This window comes from Ascidiella aspersa, chromosome 6 (genome assembly GCF_963924565.1).
Source record: "Ascidiella aspersa chromosome 6, kaAscAspe10.2, whole genome shotgun sequence".
NCBI lineage: Eukaryota > Metazoa > Chordata > Ascidiacea > Phlebobranchia > Ascidiidae > Ascidiella > Ascidiella aspersa.
Window position 1 is genome coordinate 9,396,735 of NC_139452.1, and position 19,185 is coordinate 9,415,919.

Here is a 19,185-nt window from a genome sequence, read left to right on the forward strand (position 1 = left end):
CTGATGGATTGGCGTGACACCCATTTTTTTCTTTTCGTTTTGCTATATGAGCTAAGTTAACCACATGTTCAGCGTGCAAGAGTCCGAAAAGGTAAAAATATCCTTCTTGTCTATGTACCGAAATATATTGTACCGTACATATCATTTGCCGATGGGTTGGCGTGACAGCCAAATTTGTCGTGACTTATTTAAGCACATCTCGAAAGACTGCCCCGTCGCAACGGTTTCAATCATTCTGACGCCCTCGACCTCATTTCCAAATCCGCAGAAAGACGAGCGTTGGGCGCGATTTGGCAAGCAGAATTGCGACATCGTGAAATGCTACGTTAACGCGATTAGCATAATTTGAACCCGAACGAGAGTTGGCGTCCTTTGGCGAGAGTTGGCGTCCCAATTATATTGCCCCGCATAACCTTTTTGGTGTAAGTTAATCGCTTAATAATTCAAGTTTTGATTTACAGCTTACAGTCGTGATTAAGCAGTTAGATTTATGGCGTTTTGGAGAAACTGAATCGCACAGGGCCGCAATCGCATATACGGAGCCAATTCGGCGTTATCGTTTGCCAAATTTGGCAACATTAACTTCTTCCAGTTTTGCCCGGGGCCTATAGTCCTATCTGTAAATCCGGCAATGTTTGGATGCAACAAATGCCTCGACCAGACGATTGTGTATGGCTATACGAGAAAATGCATCCGTCTGCTATCTAAATGCGATAAGAAAGTTCCACAAAAGTTTGGAAGAAACGCTCTATTTGCCCCCAGGAATATTTACGCGACCGTGTACAACTGCACGTCTTCCACAATTGCGGTGTGATGACCAAAAACTTATTTTGTTGAATAACTTTGATATGACGTTAGTCCTCATGGACCAATGACAAGTATATGGGTCTTAGAAAAACATGAATTCGGTTGATATAATATTTTTTGTTTGATATATTATAAGTTTTCGGATTTTATTTTTCATGTTGAGTTTAGGACTAGGATTACTAAAATCATTTACAAATAAAAAAATATGGCTTCATATTTTTTTCATCTGATAAATTGATCACCTTTTTTAAAAAAACTGCAACCTATTGTAAGTTTAATGATTCATGTTTTGATACGACATTGACTTTTACACGGAAGAAACATGGCTGGGCAATGTAACTGACTTGTGATGGGCGTCAATGATACTGAACGACTTACAAATGAACCTGGACAAAGTAGTAGGAGGGTTTATAGACAGGACATGGTTGTGTCGTCAATTAAATTTAGGTCTGTCGTTTTTAATTTTCTGTTGTGAGCATTCAAGCGAACGGGATAAATAACAACATGTAACATGACCAACGCTGGTTCAGCAGCAAAACGCCGAAACTTGCAGCATTAATTGCTTGACTCGCTCCGGTCCGGACAGCGCCGATTTTCTCGGAAACAACCCGTTGTAATAGGGTGAACGTCTTCTCCATACCCGGCGACGTGTTTTTTCGGCGAAAAGTCTCGCTCGCCGATATCGGCGGCTTGCTGTTTGTTTGCTGTTAAGCAGCAGCAGAAGTAGAGGCTTATAGCAACCGAAGTTTGCAAACAAAACGAGTGGTTTAAAGCTCGTTATCGGGCGGTGGGCCGCGAGGATGTCGAGCCGGTTACCTGCAGATTGCTCCGACCGATAGGGGAAGCGCGACGGCCCCTTTCCAGCGCCATGTTTGGTCAAATCCGTTCCGAATGCAGCGCGGTGCGGCGTTCACGGTTTACACCGCGGCTGTTTTTGTTTTTTAATGGTAATCGCATCGCCTTTGCCGAGGAAACAAGCAAACGGTCGTGGTCGCCGCTGCTTTCGTCGAAAGCGCATCGAAAACGTGCCGATGAAAATCAGACTTGTGGTTATCGAAGAAAACAGCGCGTGGACGATTCTGGACCTTTTCCTAATATAATGCTGGACTCATTTTCTGAACCAAATTGGCTTTGAGCTTATTTAATACCCACAAGCTTAAATCAATGGCTCAGGACAAGTTAAAAAATGGTCAGGAGCTGCTATTGAAGGGACGCTTTATGCACCAAAATTTGAAACCGATCTTATCTGTAGTCTGCGTTTATTTACAAGCGCGCTTGTATATCCGGTATTTTTCTCGCAAAGCCCAAAAAATTTCACAAAAATAAACAGCACATTAGTAGGACGAAACAACGGCACATGTGTAGGTGGGCTGGATGCGAAAGCCAAAACGTGAAATGATGCAGGTGCTGTCAGAACAGCGGCTGGCACGAATGACATTTTTACAAGTCGTCAAAGCACCTTTTAACGTGCACAAAGATTACACGAACGCCGGATAAAAAATGCCACTTAAAAATGCTGTGTTTGAAGCCTCTGTAAGGACTCAGCAGAGAGGCGCTGGACTAACTTTTACACAACGCCAAACCAAAGCGCCGTTTATTGGCAAGAACAACAATTCTTATAAGATGACTTAGATAAAAACCCGTGTATAAACTGTTGCCATCAGGCATAGTAATATTAATAAAAAAAAAACGCTCCTCTGTTAATTGTAATTCTTTACCAATGTTTCGGCAACCTATGCAATTTGCCTAGGTCAAGGTGAAAGCCCGTCTTTGCCTAATGAGTGAAAATTTCGGTCCGGCGCCTTTACCGAGAAAGTCCCAGGCAATCGGTTGTGAGCCACGTTACCAACCGCTTTCACTTGCGGCCAACTCATCAATTTGCTGACATGAAAAACAATAAGAAAATACGCGGATGTAGACGACCATGCAGGTTGACGCCAAACACCGAGCGAATGTGACTTAGTGGTTGCTAGTGTGATCGCTTGAGAGTCAATAGGAGCTGGTAGACAATTAAAAAAGAATTTGACGATATTAAAGTTGCGCCTCGCTAATTTTTTATATTTGAAAGAAAGTGTTCTGCTTATACCATAAAGCAGGGGTTCTTGAACATTTTTTACCATGGACCCCTAATTTGTTTTTTGCTCCGCGTGAACCACATTAGGCAAGACATTTTCAGAGATGACGTCATAAATTCATAATCACAATACAAGTAGACTTCAGAAATCCGCTGATTTCGGTCCAAAAAATGTGAAAGTGAAATGGAGTCCAAATACATTCAGTGCAAAACCTTTTTATTTTTAATTCAACTCTTTTCTCTAAAAAAAATGTTTACTTTTAAATATAAACTAATATTTCAATTGGGCCTTCATGGACCCCCTAAAACTTGTTCACAGACCCTCAATGGGATCATGGACCCCAGTTTAAGAACCCCTGCCTTAAAGTTTTTCGCGTTACATTTTTAATATTAAACCCGCAAAATCTTATACATGTTTGCGATGAAAACCCCTTCTTCCCTTCCGCGTCTATTGTAACCAGTTCTTAATACAACTAAGGAGAGCCGCTTGTCAGGTAATGCGTTCACCATTCTTGTAGAACCACAGGCTCTTCACTACACGGAAATGATATTTCTAAACTGACCTAACACTTGATTGTGCTATACATTTGCGACCCTACGTCGACCCTTTAACCAATGTGCAGCGCAGTACACATTGATAAGCCAAATGAGTCAGAATCTGTGGAAACAACAATGTATGGGATAAAGACAAAGAGCAGAGGGCTGCAATATAACCGTGTGGCAAACCGCTTCGACACACTTTCCTGAATGCAAGAAAGGCCTTGGGATAAAGCTCTTCCGGCGTAGACGACTCACAGGTCGGGATAAGGTGACAACTGCTGTGAGCTTTTCGAGAAGGAAGTTTAACATTAAACCCAGTAGCCATTTTTTTATCCGAGAACAACCGAAAACAAAGTTAGTTAAGATTTATCTTTTTAACCCCCTTCCTTCTTGGATTTATCATAATGCACAACAGCATATTATTAAAAATTTTTGGTTTTCAACACATTGCTGGTAGTTTTCCATTAGAATAGGATGCTTGAAAATTTATATTCGTGGTTTTACAAAGTTAAGTCACTCCTGCAGGGTACAGGGTATAACTATCACAATCATGTTAGTTTAAGTTTAGCTGAAATTTGGCATGCCAGAAATGCGTTTGTTTATTGAATTGAGCATTGAGAATGATCCCAGACTATACCGCTATAAGTACGTGCGAGATAGGCGTCCACAGCTGCACCATGGCCAACAACAAAATGCCAAAACACCGCGCGCATTCAACATCAATAACCGAGCCTCTGGCCAAGTTGTTTACTTCCGCTGTCGAGATAGACAAACGACGGATTGCAGGCCGGCGGTCCCCCACCCCCCAACACTTACCCCCCGCCCCTCAACTGGTGCTGGCATCTGCGTGTACGCAATTAGAGCTTCCTGCCTGCGCGCGCGACTGTCCAGGGCAACAATGCATCGCGCGCATTTCAGGCGCCGCAGAACGTAAGGCCAGCATGCCTAGCGCCAGGAAATGACGCAGTTCGACGAGAAAACTTGTTGACAGCACAACTTTTACGTTTGTTTGTTTGTTCTGCTTGGAAGGGCGCGCGCTGGCGAAATTCGCGCGATTTTCGACTCGTCATGATATCTGACCCTCCCCCCCTAAACCTCGCGACCTCCACCATGCTACGGTGACGTCATGTAGACGTAACAATTGGACGTTTGCCATATAAGTCACCTTGCGCAATGGACAGGCTTACGTAATGTTATTGAATTGCATATATTTTAAAAATTGTTTGTAGTCCGTGTTTTCGTGATTGTGAATAACACTCAACATTTGAATAACACAGAAAAAAAAAACTACTACCTAATAATAAACTTCGTTAGAGGCGTCTACCAATAATAATCGCCAATAATGTTTTATTCAACAACCATTGTGCATTATAAATAAAGTCGCTGTTAAGTGTTAACAATTGCGTAATTATGATTCTGTTCAAGCGGACTTCAGATGTAATACAGTTTTTTAGGCCGCCGACCAGTTTAGTTTTAATTATTACGGGTTAAATAGTTATTCCTAAACACTAAGTTAATGTGAATTAAACAAGTTCAGGTTTTCGCTTAAACTTTGATATCCATTTTTTTTTTTACTAATTTTTGGAAATGCGTTTTCTTAAACTAAATATCTTCCCAGACAAAAAGGGTAGAATTTTACTTACACGTAGTCAACTACGCGCAACTGCGTTTTTAAAAAGCGAACCAAGTCTAACTCTTTAGCTCCGTCTGGCGGAAACCGAATAACAACATCGCCGAGAAAAAGTTGGCGCGCCGCTGCCTGGCAGTATACCACAGGTCGCTTCTGCGAAACGCAACACCCGGGGCCGACGCGTGCCAGTAGGCATCGGTGCTTCCAGTTAAAGCTTGACATTTGGCGAACCCTAGTCAAACTAAAGGTCCTTTAGCGTCTACGCCCGGGCCTAGCCTAGCAGGGCAGTTTGTGAAAGCGATGATGGTATGCTTTTGCTATTGCTAACTGGGCGGTGATGACGGCGATGATCTGTCGGGCCGCGGTTAGATGCAAATCAGCAATCAAACTCTATTCGTCATTAATCGACTTTCTCGCACGCGAGCACCGCAGTAAAGTGACAGCTCTGGCTGGCTCGGACCCCATCCCTGTATGATTATACGTTCTCTGGCTTGCGCCCTCGTTTCAGCACCAGCGCGAATTGGCAAAGGGCACCGCCGCGAATGTAAATCGTTGTCGTTTCGGCGTGATTGACGGCGCGCCAACTGGGGTCATGCTCCCCATTGAAACTAACGAGCAAAGTCCCCCGTTTTTAACGCTTTTGGAATAGAGATAGTATACTTTGGAGATCTGGATTGGTGCACACCATTTGTATACGTTGATTGGCATGTTATGTATAGATAGGTCTGGATTGAACAGCAAAATAAGCACGTGCTTAGGGCATCCGGGGAAGGGGGCACCATAAAACAATTATTGTCGGATTTACATTTTTATACTTGTATTACCCTAATCATTTTTAAGATACCACTTAAAGCAAATGAAGCATAAATTCATAATTTAAACACATGTTTTTGAAACTAATATTTACAGTTGTTATATAGTTCAGTTTTGTTTTAATTTTTTATTTCCTTGTTTTATATTTTCGAATTCCCGATATATTTGGTGTAACACAATCTTGTAAGTGCTTAAGGCACCTCATAGGTTAATCCGACCCGGTACATAGACATTGATTTTCTATTTTTAGGCCACAACTTAGTCGATATAATAGAGCAATAACTGATACCTAAGTTGCCACAATAATACAAAAAAATCAACCAATATCGTAGCGGGCACATCGCGGGGTATAGCACAACTATACAAAAACGGTCTTTTGACCAAAGATTTTCGAGCGCTAGAGACTTGGAACGGTATTACTCTGTTACCTCAAAACATCTTCGACAGAAAACGTCGAATGCAAACCTGTTCGGCCGCCTAAGCGCATCGCTGGTGTCGGTTATTGCAAAGGTGCACATGAGAAGTCCTGTCAAAGCGACAGATGTTGAACCGACGGCAGCGGACGAGCACGCAGGCCATCCGCTAAAACGCTCCAGCGAATCGGCAAGAGCCCGTGACCGCCACCCTGTGCCTTGCGTCTAATAGTCGTGCCTCCATCACACTTTTATTTGCTGCGAGTTAGTTTAACGATTTAGCTGTAATGACCGCCATTACTTGCTTAACCGATAAAGAAATGTGATAGAAATCTTGGAAAACCCTCTCTGTTATTTGGTGGTAAGTCTTGCTTGCTTTAAAGTTGATGGAAAGTCTTGATTGGACTACATGTTTTAACGATTTCGTTGTGATGGCCGAAATCAATTGCTCAACGGATTAGGAAGTGTTATGAAAGCTTTGGAAACCACCCTCTTTTAAATTAAAAGTCTCGCAACACAACCCCCCTTTTCACCAGAGATGTTCAAAAATCCGATAAACAATACTTGATTTATATTGCGTTTGTCAATGACTGGCCGCTTTTAAATCAAACAAACGCTTTTAAATCAAATATGCTTCGAAAATGTCCTGCAAAAGGATGAAGTAAAGTTCCACTACAATGATATTTGCCGCGAGTTGTTGATTGGACTGATTTAACGATTTCGTTCTTATGACCGCAATCAATTGCTTAACGGACTAAGAAATATACTGGAAAACCTTGGAAACCACCCTCTTTTAAATCAGTAGAAAGTCTCACAACACAGCCCCCCTTTCCACCAAAGATGGTCAAATGTTGATTGACCATCAGGCCGAAATGAATTTGCGTCTGAGCTTTTAGTGTTTACGAGGGTTTCTGTTTTAAATGACTTGTCACAGTTAGAGCGTTTCGACGATTGCCGCGTTACGGAGTTCCGCCTCGACTTTGCCACGGCCTTTTGCATTTTTTGGTGTGAATTGATTGCAATTGATGACGAGCGCAGTTTACAAAACGAGTGCTTTATGGGGGTCGATGTTCTTTAATGGTGGGGCGGGGTTTGGGTGGGGTCACCGTGGGTTCGTCTTGCGCTTTGTCACAGTTTTGCGCTGGGCTAAAATGGGCGCATAGGGTGTTATGATTAAACAGGCGCCAACCGCTTAGGTTTTTCGGAACGTGCGAGACAGATGGCCGTTTAAAGTTCGCCGCTTTACCAGTCCTTCGCAGAAGCGCGCAGGTCGTTTAGCAGAAAACGCGCTCATAAGTCATCATCATCATCATCAGCTGATGTCTGTGTCTGTGGCAAGCCCGATTAAAGCCCGAACCGTCCTGTGGCAAATCATGGACGTCATTTGCTCTTTGCAGCCCAACACAGGCACAACTCGATATAGTAGATACTTTTAATGTCTCTGACACGATTCGAAAAATGATACCCGTTATCATTGTAAGAGGTGATGATTACAAGCGATATCAAAATGATAGGTTTACAAGCGGTGTTGGTTACATTTCATAATTATTGGATTGTTATATATCTCCACAAGCAAAATTAGGTGTCAGTTGATTAGATGGCCACTCTTTGACCTATTGCTGGCTCCTACCACCTGGTTTCTCATTATTGGTATTTATGTTTGTGTACAAGTTAAAAAGGGTACGGTGATACCATTTCACCTGGCGCACTTTAATATATTGGTCCCTACAATGCGTGATCCTAACCAAACTAAATGGTGTTAGCTTGCTAAGAGCCGTTAACTGGTTAAAAATGAAAAAATGATACAACCTTTGGTATAAAAAGGCCATAATTTTTCTCGTTTTACTTTTTTACATTCCATATGACTCCGATTAAATTCTTTTTTATATTTGATTTGTCTGGAGAAGTTTAACCTGTTTAGGTAGTTTTGTTAAAAATAACAATTATGTGACTGATTTTAAAACTGATACATTTTTTTAAGGACTATAGCAGTTTCACGCTAGAACTCATTACAGTACAACAATGGCTAATACACGACCTTGGATAGCAACAAGTTAAATACATATATATATATATATATTGTTATTCATCATAAATCAATCTTATCGGCTCACACGTCTGTTTCTCGAAATAACGGGTATTAGTATTACAAGCAGAACAAATTGAGTGTCGGACATCCCTGGCTTTTCTAGGATGGATTTTTTAAATGTGTGCCACGTAACACTAGTGATGTCTAGAAAAATTAGTAAGTATGCTTATGCAGCGAAACATTTTGTAATTTCCAAGTGAGCTATTAGTATTGCAAAAAGGCAAGCATGCATGTAAAACTTACGAGAATCCATTTAATATTATGATATTAATTATTGTGTATTAAGGAAAATCGTCAAGCCATGATATTATTGAATTGTAAAATATGCCGTGCATTATTGTTTGATTTTCTTACTGTCCTGCAAGCTGAAAAAAGTTTGATAACCGCTGCGGAAAAGGTCACCAATGTAAAACGCTTGAACCTAGCCAACCTCATTCGCTGAACAATGAAATGTACACCAAACCCTAAATAAAATATGTAACGTAACAAGACTTTTCTAAAGTAGGTTTAGAGGGCGTGTATTATCGGGCGCGGCCTGCACATCAATGGAGGTGGTTTGCGTGTCGGCCTTGCCCATCGTTAAAACGTGACCAGCTTGAGTTTTATTCGGTGCGCCAACCCGTTTACAACGCGCCGGGTATCTTGTAAGTCGTGTTAGTTTAATTGCTATATGTGTTTCGCGGCTACTCGACAAAGACAGATCGTCTAAGTGTGCGCCTTATTCTAGTGTCTTGCCCTTTATTCCAGCTAAGATTTTTAAGATAATTTTAACGCACAAAAAGCCCAAAGTTTCATATTTAAATACAGCACGAAAGGGCGTTTTAGTCGGTATCTTTTTATAGCAAAAATCACATTGAAAGCTCGCTAAAAAATTGACGTTGTGACGTGACGCATTTAATTCTGTGAATTGCCGATTAAAACTAAAACAAACATTGCATCAAGGGGCATTTCGACAGTCGCTAAATATATAGCTTCAAATCTATTTTATCCGCCGTATTAATAGGTGACTTTTTCTTCAACTATGTGTCGCCAAGGCAGGCGATTGTGGTAGCGGCGGAAGTTGGTCTAGTAACTTCCAGCACCGAAGCTGCCCAAACCAAAACAGCAACCGCCAGAAGCAATCACAACATTCAAAGCAGGGCTGGCGCTTTTCTGCGAAAGCAAAACAAAAGCGCCCGCGTCTCTGCGCGCGAAGCTCGAAGGAAACTTTGCGCAATTTATCGTCGCGTTGTTAATCAATCAAAAATCCGAGTTAGGCCCTTCTCTTTGCGTCTTATACGCACAGAAAAAAATGGCGTTTCTCGCTGTCGCCCTGGATGCTGGCGGAGGTCTGTGTCTGTTTGGAAGACCCAAATCCCTCGAAGGATCAGCAAACTAAGGCTGTCGGAAGCGTCACATCCGTTGTGCTAAACATACGCGGGCTGAACCGGCAACTACCGTCATGAGGAGATACTGTGAACAGAAATTAAATCAAATATTGCACCATACATTAAGGACTGTAAAATACAAAATATAAATCGGTTTTCCCGCAAATTTTATGAAATAGACTTCAATACCCACTCTTTCCCAAAGAGATTATAATCTCTTTGCTCTTTCCGCATATTTTAAAACAAGATTTCTATGTTGACAGTAAAGACTGCTTAGAGACTAAAACCGCACCACGTGACTTTTACCAGCATTTGGCAATTTGTAGGTACCGGTATGCTGCTTTTTTAACGTTTCCCTACAACAAACATTGACCACCGTCGGTTGCAAAAACAATCTACTGCAATTTTTACGCGCAATCTGCTGAGCCTTGTGATAAACCAATACGTTTTTTGTCATGTTTGGTTCAGCTGGTAAAAGTTCAAACCTTGAAAGCTTAACGCGAAGTCAGAAACCTCAAGTTGACCCAAGGATAAAATGGACTCTGTAGTTTGCTGGGGATACGTCCTGAAAGTTTTTTTATGTGTTTCAGTTGCACAAACTCAACAATACGAGTAAAATCCTAACAGAAATGAAAATAAACGACTAAAACCTAATAAAATAAAATATTTACTCTTCGTAGCAAATTTCGATGGTAACCAATATGCAAATCGCTGCTTTGTAAATATCCTGCAACGTTTTAAGAACAAAAATTATGTTCTATTAGCGCAAAATACACACATTCTGCAACCTTGTACCTTGTACATTCCACATTTTACGAGTTGGGGCACCAGTTGAAGTCGTATCACATTCTTTTTGGCTTCATACAATAAGGTTGACATTTAAGACTTACCAGTAAATTCCAATCTATTCACAGACTTTGATTCAAAACGTTTATGTTTTTTATTAGAGTAGATTTGAGATGAGCGGTATGTCAAACGATTTTTAAGCGAGACTAACTGTGCCGTAGTTTAACTTCAGCGCTACCAACCTGATAAATCGCTACTGTGGTAAAGGTTTCACGGCGTATCTGTCATAATAAGAACAGGTAGAAGATGTAGGCAAGATTCAGAAGGATATGGTTAGATCTGAAAGCGATTTCTGTCTGTCTGTAATTTTTTGCTCTATGTTACTCGGGTTTACCCTGGGTCCTACAATTCTAAGTTCAAAGTAGTCACAACAACCGGCTGCGAGAGTTTGTAGCGAGAATAGAAGGGGAAAACGGGACTTCACCCGGATTGCGGCGGTTTATTTTCGCGAAGACCCACCCGACCCATTCAGTTTATGTTTCAATAGAACTCACCAGAACAGAGGGTTATGTAACCTGGATGATTTGTTATCAATTCCGCAGTGTTTGTCGGTATGACTTGATTCTCAGTAAAAAACGTTTGAATAAATAAGCAGTCAAGTCGCGGTCCAAGTCATAAGTCACCAGGCACAGTCAAGTCGTACAGTCACATTCAAAGTCCAGGCACAGTCAAGTCGTACAGTCACATTTAAAGTTGTCAACTCCAATCATAAATCGCGTTAAGTTTTTAAAATTGGTAAACTCGTCCAAATAATTAGCATTAAGTTAACCCAAAATCACGAAAACTCCACATATAGCCAGCAAATTATTTTTTGTGCAACAATTAAAACAAATAACTTAATTCATTAAAACATGCTTCACGAAAACCTGTTATTTTAACTGTAATAATGTGCCCCATAAAAATCACTATATGATCCCACCTAAAAGGTATGTTTACTGCACCACAGTGATGTTCCCCACAGTATCAAATTGCCATAACCACAAAAGACCACATTGTTGCCTTCAAGTCACGACTACATATTCCATCTAAAGTTACCAAATTGGCCACCACTTAATACTAGTATTGCAACATACTCTGAACCCGTTTGCATTCCAGTTAATGCCCGCCAAGATCTTTGCCAGACAATACTTGCCAAAAATATCACGCTACTTAGGTCATATGATTAGGTGTCGCGCCAGAATAGTGATATTAGAACAGATTTTTGTCGCACATTCATGCGGAAATTTAGCAGAACATTCTTGGTCAATTATTTGGACGTAAATCTGTAGCGGCTTAAAGTTATGAGGTTTAAACTCTGATGAGACTGTGATGTTACAGAATTGGATTTGAGGAGATTTGCTTTTTGTGGTTCCTACTTTTAGGGTTGCTTTACGGTTTTGCGTCTTTCTTTCTTGACAACATAAACCTGATTGGTAAACTTTTGGGATAATCCTATTGGCTGAAAGACAACACAGGAAGCCATGACGATTCACCGAACCATGACGATGCGTTTTTTCGCTTGGCACCAAAAAAGGGGGGCAGCGTAAAATTATGCAAATTATTGAAATAAATCAACTTTCTCGCAAGGATGCCCTATAAAAATCCAATTAGCAAGACGCCAGTCGACTTTCCATAGAGAGGCCGCACGCGAACTCCTTTTAAGGAAAGCAAAGCGTACCGTTTTGCAGTCCAACTGTGCCGAGGTCGCCGGGTTTCGGGTTTGAACTTTAAAACCGAGATTTCGATTTGGCGCCATACTGCGCCCTTGCGTTGCAGTGAACCAATTAGAACCCAAAGCACCAGTCACCAGTCAGAGTAGTGATTATAAATGCCACGTAAAGTGATGTTTGCAATGCTTAGAATGTAGTTAAACCTTCCCCTAAGTTATGCAAAGTTGTTGAATGTTTACAATTTCGTTCATCATGAAATTACAGTAAACCGCTCGACGCAAGTGCCGGTGAGGGGAGCACAATGTATAAAATATATGTAAATGTCTCAAAATTATTAAATTGTAATGGATAGAGCGTATTTCAGCCTAAAAAGCTTGCGTGTATGCTATTGGTAATACAAATACTCTCTGGAATCACTGCTTTACCCGTTGCTCTTTGCGTGCAAAATTCTAACTTCAGAAGAGAAGTCAACTGCCGTAAAACAATAAGGTTGAGAACCAGTAAGTATAAGATAACCCAAAACAGGCGTATTTTGCCTTTAGCGCTAAACCTCGCTACGTCACTTCCTGCCGGCGATCGCGCGCGTCTTTTTTCAGAGGAAGCGTTTTCAAAGTATAGTTTCTAGGAGAAAAACAACAGGAATCGCCCGCAGCAATCGCCAAGTCATCTCTCGGGAGTAACTGACATTTCCGGCCGTCTGCTGGGATGATGATGATGATAATGATGTAAGACGCTGGTGGTCGAAACAATTGTATTTCCGAGAGCGCCTTCTCGTTTTGCCAGCAGCCGCGTTTAGCCTTAAAAGTTAAACTCCGTATACCCGCCCGCCTCTGTCTGGGGATGCTCGCACGTCAAATTTGTTGCGACACTGGTCGCGTCATTTTTGGCCAGCAGCTCGGTCGCACCAAGATCGTTTTTATCCTATGTTGTAATTTGTTTTGCCAGTTCACAAACTATACACGATGCATGTTGCGGTGGGAGTTTTGGTGCTCGTTTTGCTAAATTCCCGCGCAATTTTAACGTTATACCCCGCGAATCATCACGCTTTATTTGGTTGTGCATCAAAGAAATGAAATAAATTCCAGTGTGTAGGATCTAAATAGTGTTTTATTTTGGAGTTTAATACTTCAGGACAATAAGAATTTTAGGGAAATTTTGCCAATACCTTGTAAATGCAATAGCGACGAGACAATTAACCCTAACCCAGCTTTTTTTGCATGCGCAGTAATACTTTCTATTTTTGCACTCACCAAACACCAACAAGATTCGCAAATAAAAATAAGGCGTGATTCAGGCTCTGAGCAATCGGAAACCTTCTATCCTCGGCCCAAAAATCATAAACAAATGCGCGGCGACAGCGAAAGGCCAACCCTGGGCGCAGCCAATCAGGACCGGTGCCGAGGGATGACTGGGCCTGGATGGCCTGTGACGTCACCCCTACTGCGAGGGCCCGATTGGCCCGCGCCCAAGATAATTTTGGTTGCGAGAAAACCTTAGGGCTTCCGGTTGAGATGAGACACACGCAAGTACGATGTTGTTGCTTAAGTGTGTTTCGCTGCAGAAAGGGAGTTTTTCTTGTTTGCAGATTCGGCTGCTTTCGTTTTCGCTATAACTTTAAAGTATTTTAAAAGAAGAAGATACCTTATGGTCCTTTATCCAACAATTCCACTTATATACTTCACGAATAATTTTGTTCATTATTTAAACCACAATAACTCTTATGGTATTTCTACCAACAATTCCGCCAAATTTCTTATTACGATTAAATTCGTTTTTTGACTTAAAAACTAAGCCGAATATCAAAATTGCTAGCAAGTTTTAAATTGTCCCCAATAAACAGTCTTCAAATTATTTGAGATAGGAGGGGTGATACCCGGTATACCAGGTTGTCGCATCTGCAATGATCCGATATTAGACTGATATCGATACCCCACCAGATGTGAAATTATGCTGTTCGTTTTAGCCGTGGAAAGTAAACCATAGCAACGAGTTTTAATCGTAAGATATTTTACCGGCAAGCTCATTTTAACAAAGTTGAGGATTTATTTCGAACGATATTGATCTGTGCGCTGTTTGAACTAATTTTAAACCATTTCGCTCATCTCGCCTTGTCGTAACGCATAAAACGGTTTCGGATGGCACTTGACAACGTACACCCAAGATCGTGCATCACCTAGTTTCCAAAACGAAATATTAACTTGCGGCAAAGCGCTGCAGTTGCAACGAACGTGGCTACGGTCATATTTCGAGAAGCAAAGCAAGCGGTACTATCAGCTTTGCCCTTCATTTTTTACCAAAGAACTCGTAATTTGGTAAACGCAATCAGCACAAGCCGAAAAGCCAAAACGCATTCGAATACATAACTAACTAGTGTAAGGACTGTGCAAACCGTAAATTTATTTAAAGATTGGCTCTATACTGAGTATAGAGAAACTCCAAAATCGAAGGAGCGTTCATTCATTCTGTCAATTTAATATTTTAGTTGTTGACGCAGGACACTAAAAATATAAATATATGAAAGACTTTATATAGGACGTTTTGAATCAATATATAGCACAATTAATTTACATTTCGATAAAATAGAATTCGTAAAAAAGGAGTTTTTATGGTTGTAAAACGTGTAATCCTTTTTACTGCATTTTCGTCGGCACAATAAACTAACGTTTTAAAACCAGAGTAACTTCAAATTCTACCGAATTAGACTGAGGTCAATCTCGGACAAAAGCACTATTAGGCCAAGATTTTTTTTCGGTTGGCGTGACCTGAATTTTATGATTGCGAAGCGGGACCTGTCGGGTTAGGGAAGGATCGTGCCCACGTCAGGCAACGTTTCGTCGATTAAACGCCAGCCGCCATTCAAAAATTAAAGGCCAACGCCGCGATTCGTGCCTTCACGAAATAAGGTCAAAAAAATATTGAGCACGCGCATAAACGTCGGAAAGGTCGTTTCGGGTTTTCACGATTGGAGTCTGGGTGGACAACAAAGCTGTGTGTGCGACTACGAACCAGTTTTGTTGAATAATGTGTTTTTGCTAACGACTCGCCGCGCTGACAAGTAATGACGTAAGCAAAACATTTAGCATGTTTTACTGAATTTAGAGTGTACGAGAGCGGCGCATTAAAATCAAGCCGAAACATGATCCGCAAATTGACAGCTCCGGCAAAATAGAATCAGTGGTTTTATATTAAAAAAAACAGAAGCTTTATGAATTACTAAAAAACAAGATGTGTTCCATGTTTAACTACCAATGTTTGGGTTTTCACCGATAATGTAACGATTTTCGACAGCAGGGAAATTCTCGGAACCAATTTAACGATTAGTTTTATTTTTTGAAACTTTGAATTCAATTTTGTCTTGCTTGTGTTAGCTGAGGAACTATCGTGCGACGGATGAAATTATCTTCATTTTGAACGAATTCAAATGTTTTTGTCTCCGACAAGTTGAGTCCTATTGCCATATTTTAAATTAAAACCGTTGAAATAAAACCCAGGGGTGGAAGGGTTGTTTGGTTATAGAGCACGAACCATTCAGGTTAAAAACGGCTGTAAAACTTGTTTTGCACATACCGATAACCGGGAGCTTTGCCAAAGGTAGAAGGGATTTCTTGAAAACGCACGAACTATCAAAGGTAAAAACTGCTATAAATACTGTATTTTATCGGTAACTTGGTTTGCGCATATTCAAAAGCCGTGCACTTCGCTAGGACAAAAGGCGCTGTGTAATAGCGACTTGTTTTATCGCTAAAGCAGCTCGACATCTGTGCTTACTCCAGCGCCAGGAAATAGTCTCAAGGCGCGCCTTCAGCCGCCAAAACTTTAACGCTTCCGCTTAACGCAATGGCGACAGCGGCAGGATTCGGCACAGAACAAGCGCGCCCTGTTGTCGCTTTTTATTTCGCGCGGAATGCAAACAAAACGCTGACAGGTTACTGATCACTTACGTTTCCTGTGAGATGCAATTTGTTCCGGCTTGGCGCAAGGAATGTGCGACGGCCTCTTTAGCTTCTTCCTCTAACTTCTCCTGCGAAGCTCCTTTTTTTGCCTGACGGCGACGCCCAAACGACGATGCTGCAATGGACCAAAAAATAAGGCCATTATAGTCTAACTATAGTTATTAAGCAAAAAAACGCAAAATGAGAGTTAACTTTTTATGGATTCTTTGTATTTCTTAAGCCCATAATCAACAATACCGATTTCGGATTTTTCTATGTGTTTCTTGTCACATTCTTTGAATACATTTTCGATACTATATTCTGATTTGATTACGAAGATTTACAGCTTTTGATACGAAGATTTACAGCTAAGTAAAAAAACATTTTTCCCTTTTAGTTTTAATGTCAAATTATTAAAATGTATTACTTTTTTAATTGGCCTATATTTGTATCTTAAGAAATTTGTTTGGCGAAGCGTCGTATTATTGATAAAAAGCGTTGTATGCAACATTGCGCGTGTGATGGGTTTAGACACAGTTCCCTTTTTACCAATAACTTAAACTCGTACTAAATGTGCGGACCATGGATTCGGTGAAACACAAGTGTCTTAGTCTTCGCACTCATTTAACTGTAACAATATCATGGTTTTGTATAAAAAACAATTTAAAATTGATGCAGATGGAAAACTTTCGATTTGGCTGTAATTAAAGGCTCATTACGCATTTTCGATTAGTATGACATAATTGAGAGAACTTTCGACAAAGTAATGTCGAATCATACTGATTTACTGAGAAACAATAATCCTAGAACTCTTTTTGGCCATGTCGCCCCATTGCAATTAACAGACCGTTAAGAATCTGTGTTCATTTTCTTCGGTATTGTTGTCAGAAGATAAGTAGACTTCTAAAGGAACATAGGATTATTGGCAAAACTCGCCTATAGCTAATAGCAGAAAATCAAAGTCGCGCCGAAAATTGGAAAAGCTTTAACCCCAATACCGCACGCGTATCGAGTGACTAACTGCATGAAAAAACTTCATGAAATACACACACGCCCGAATTAGCTGTGCACAATGTGAGCGTACGCTTACCTATACTAGTTCAGAGTTTCGGTTACTGAATAACACGCTGGGCAACGTGAAACCAGATCACACTTTAATTAACAAATTCGAATCTTAATTAGCTGCCGGTGGCCTTGGACACAAAAGCAGGCCAGAGTTTCAATTTGAAGGACCTTAATTGCCAATTAATACCCACATTTTTAATTGGTACTCAAAAACAGCCGAATATACGCATTTAAATTAAGCGAGTAATCTATAGTTGTTTGGTGTAGCTACTGTTTAATCACGCCTGAGGTTACTTAAACATCATTTATCGCAAGTTCCTTGATCTAGGCCAACGGTGTCCAACCTGCGGCCGTCGATGAGTAATTGTGCGGCCGTTAATACGTATTTTAATAAGCATGTGTTGGCGGCCGTGGCCGTGCTGGCATGCGTTAATGGTTGATATGCTAAATACAGATTATATATATATTTTTTTTTTACTTTAGGGAGTGCAGTTTAATCAGTGAGCTAAGCTCTTTCGCTACATTCTCAGTGAACAGATTTCTTATGTGCGCTAAAAAAACTTGATTTCATTGATTGATTGATGCACAAAGAAATCAGTGTATGTATGACAGGGGTAGGCAACCTACGGCCCGCGGACAGGATCGGCTCGCCAATGTAATTTATCCGGCCAGCGGCCTCTTTGGACAAACTATAGACACGAGTCCATTACAAATACTTTTTGACTATTTTAACTAGGCAAGAGCGCAAAATTTTTCGCGCTTCACGCGAATGATATATTGTACGTCCGTTTCGTTTACGTTTTGAGGCTGTCTTGAACTAGATCACAACGCTTCTTTACCGTTGAACAGTGGAAGGCTGACAAATGGGTTGCTGACAAAAGGATACCGTATTCAAAAATATTGGGCATATATTTTTAAGTTTTGGCAATGTAATAAAAACTTGCACGAAATTTAAAACAAATGCCAGTATAGAAAAAAATGCTGAATTTGGAACTTTGAGACATGTCTAAAATTAGACGGGGTTTTTATTTTATAGGCCAGCCAGACATTCGTCTACCATTGCTGGTCAATAGATTGGCTAAGAGCATTAGAGCAGGCCCCCTAAAAATATTATTTTTGAAAAATTTCAATGCAATGCCTAAGCCCATTTTGATTGAATTAAAAGTTTTGCCAAATCTAAACGTACCAAACGCAGTTTTTCGTCGCGCTTCGTTCGTTAGACAACAAAACGTCTTTTTAGGATTAATTATGTTATGACGTCACGATTTGACAACTTTTTGAGTCATCCCTATAAAAATTTAACTTGCGGCCGTGAGGAAAATAAGACTGTCAATGCGGCCGTCAAGTTTTCAAAGGTTGGACACCCCTGATCTAGGCCCAGAATGAAACAAGTGCATTTTAACCAATATGTACGCTGATGCATTTAAACTGTTATTACAAATTTTAAGTAGGAACCGTACGCAAAATAAATCAGTGTATGCTCAGCCCAAACCTTTTTACAAGTGGATATTGCAAACACAAATCAGAATAGAATATTTAGGCAATTACCTTGGTCGGTCCTGGCGTATCACTTGACAAGAATCTTTTCAGAGGCTCTGTGCAGCAGATGCCTAAAACTGCCCTAGCCCACAACGAATTCTGAAAAAAAAGTTGATACTCATTTGTCATGCTGCGTACGGACAAGGCTCACTTTTTATATATAGATAATCCAGTCAAGTTGTTGCCAAGGCGTTGAATAGAATGTTAACTGAGACAATGGTGCATGTTCGCAGTATGCAAAACTCAACAATTGTCTTTTCCGTTCGAATAGCGATAGTATTTAGATCAGAGTGCATATCGATGCTTTGTGTTCTCATTTGCATGCAACAGCCCAAATCACAGGCAGCGATATATCGACCATGAGAAAGGCGATCCTACCTCGAATAAAACTTAGAGCTTATTCGACGAGGCGTGACTTAAC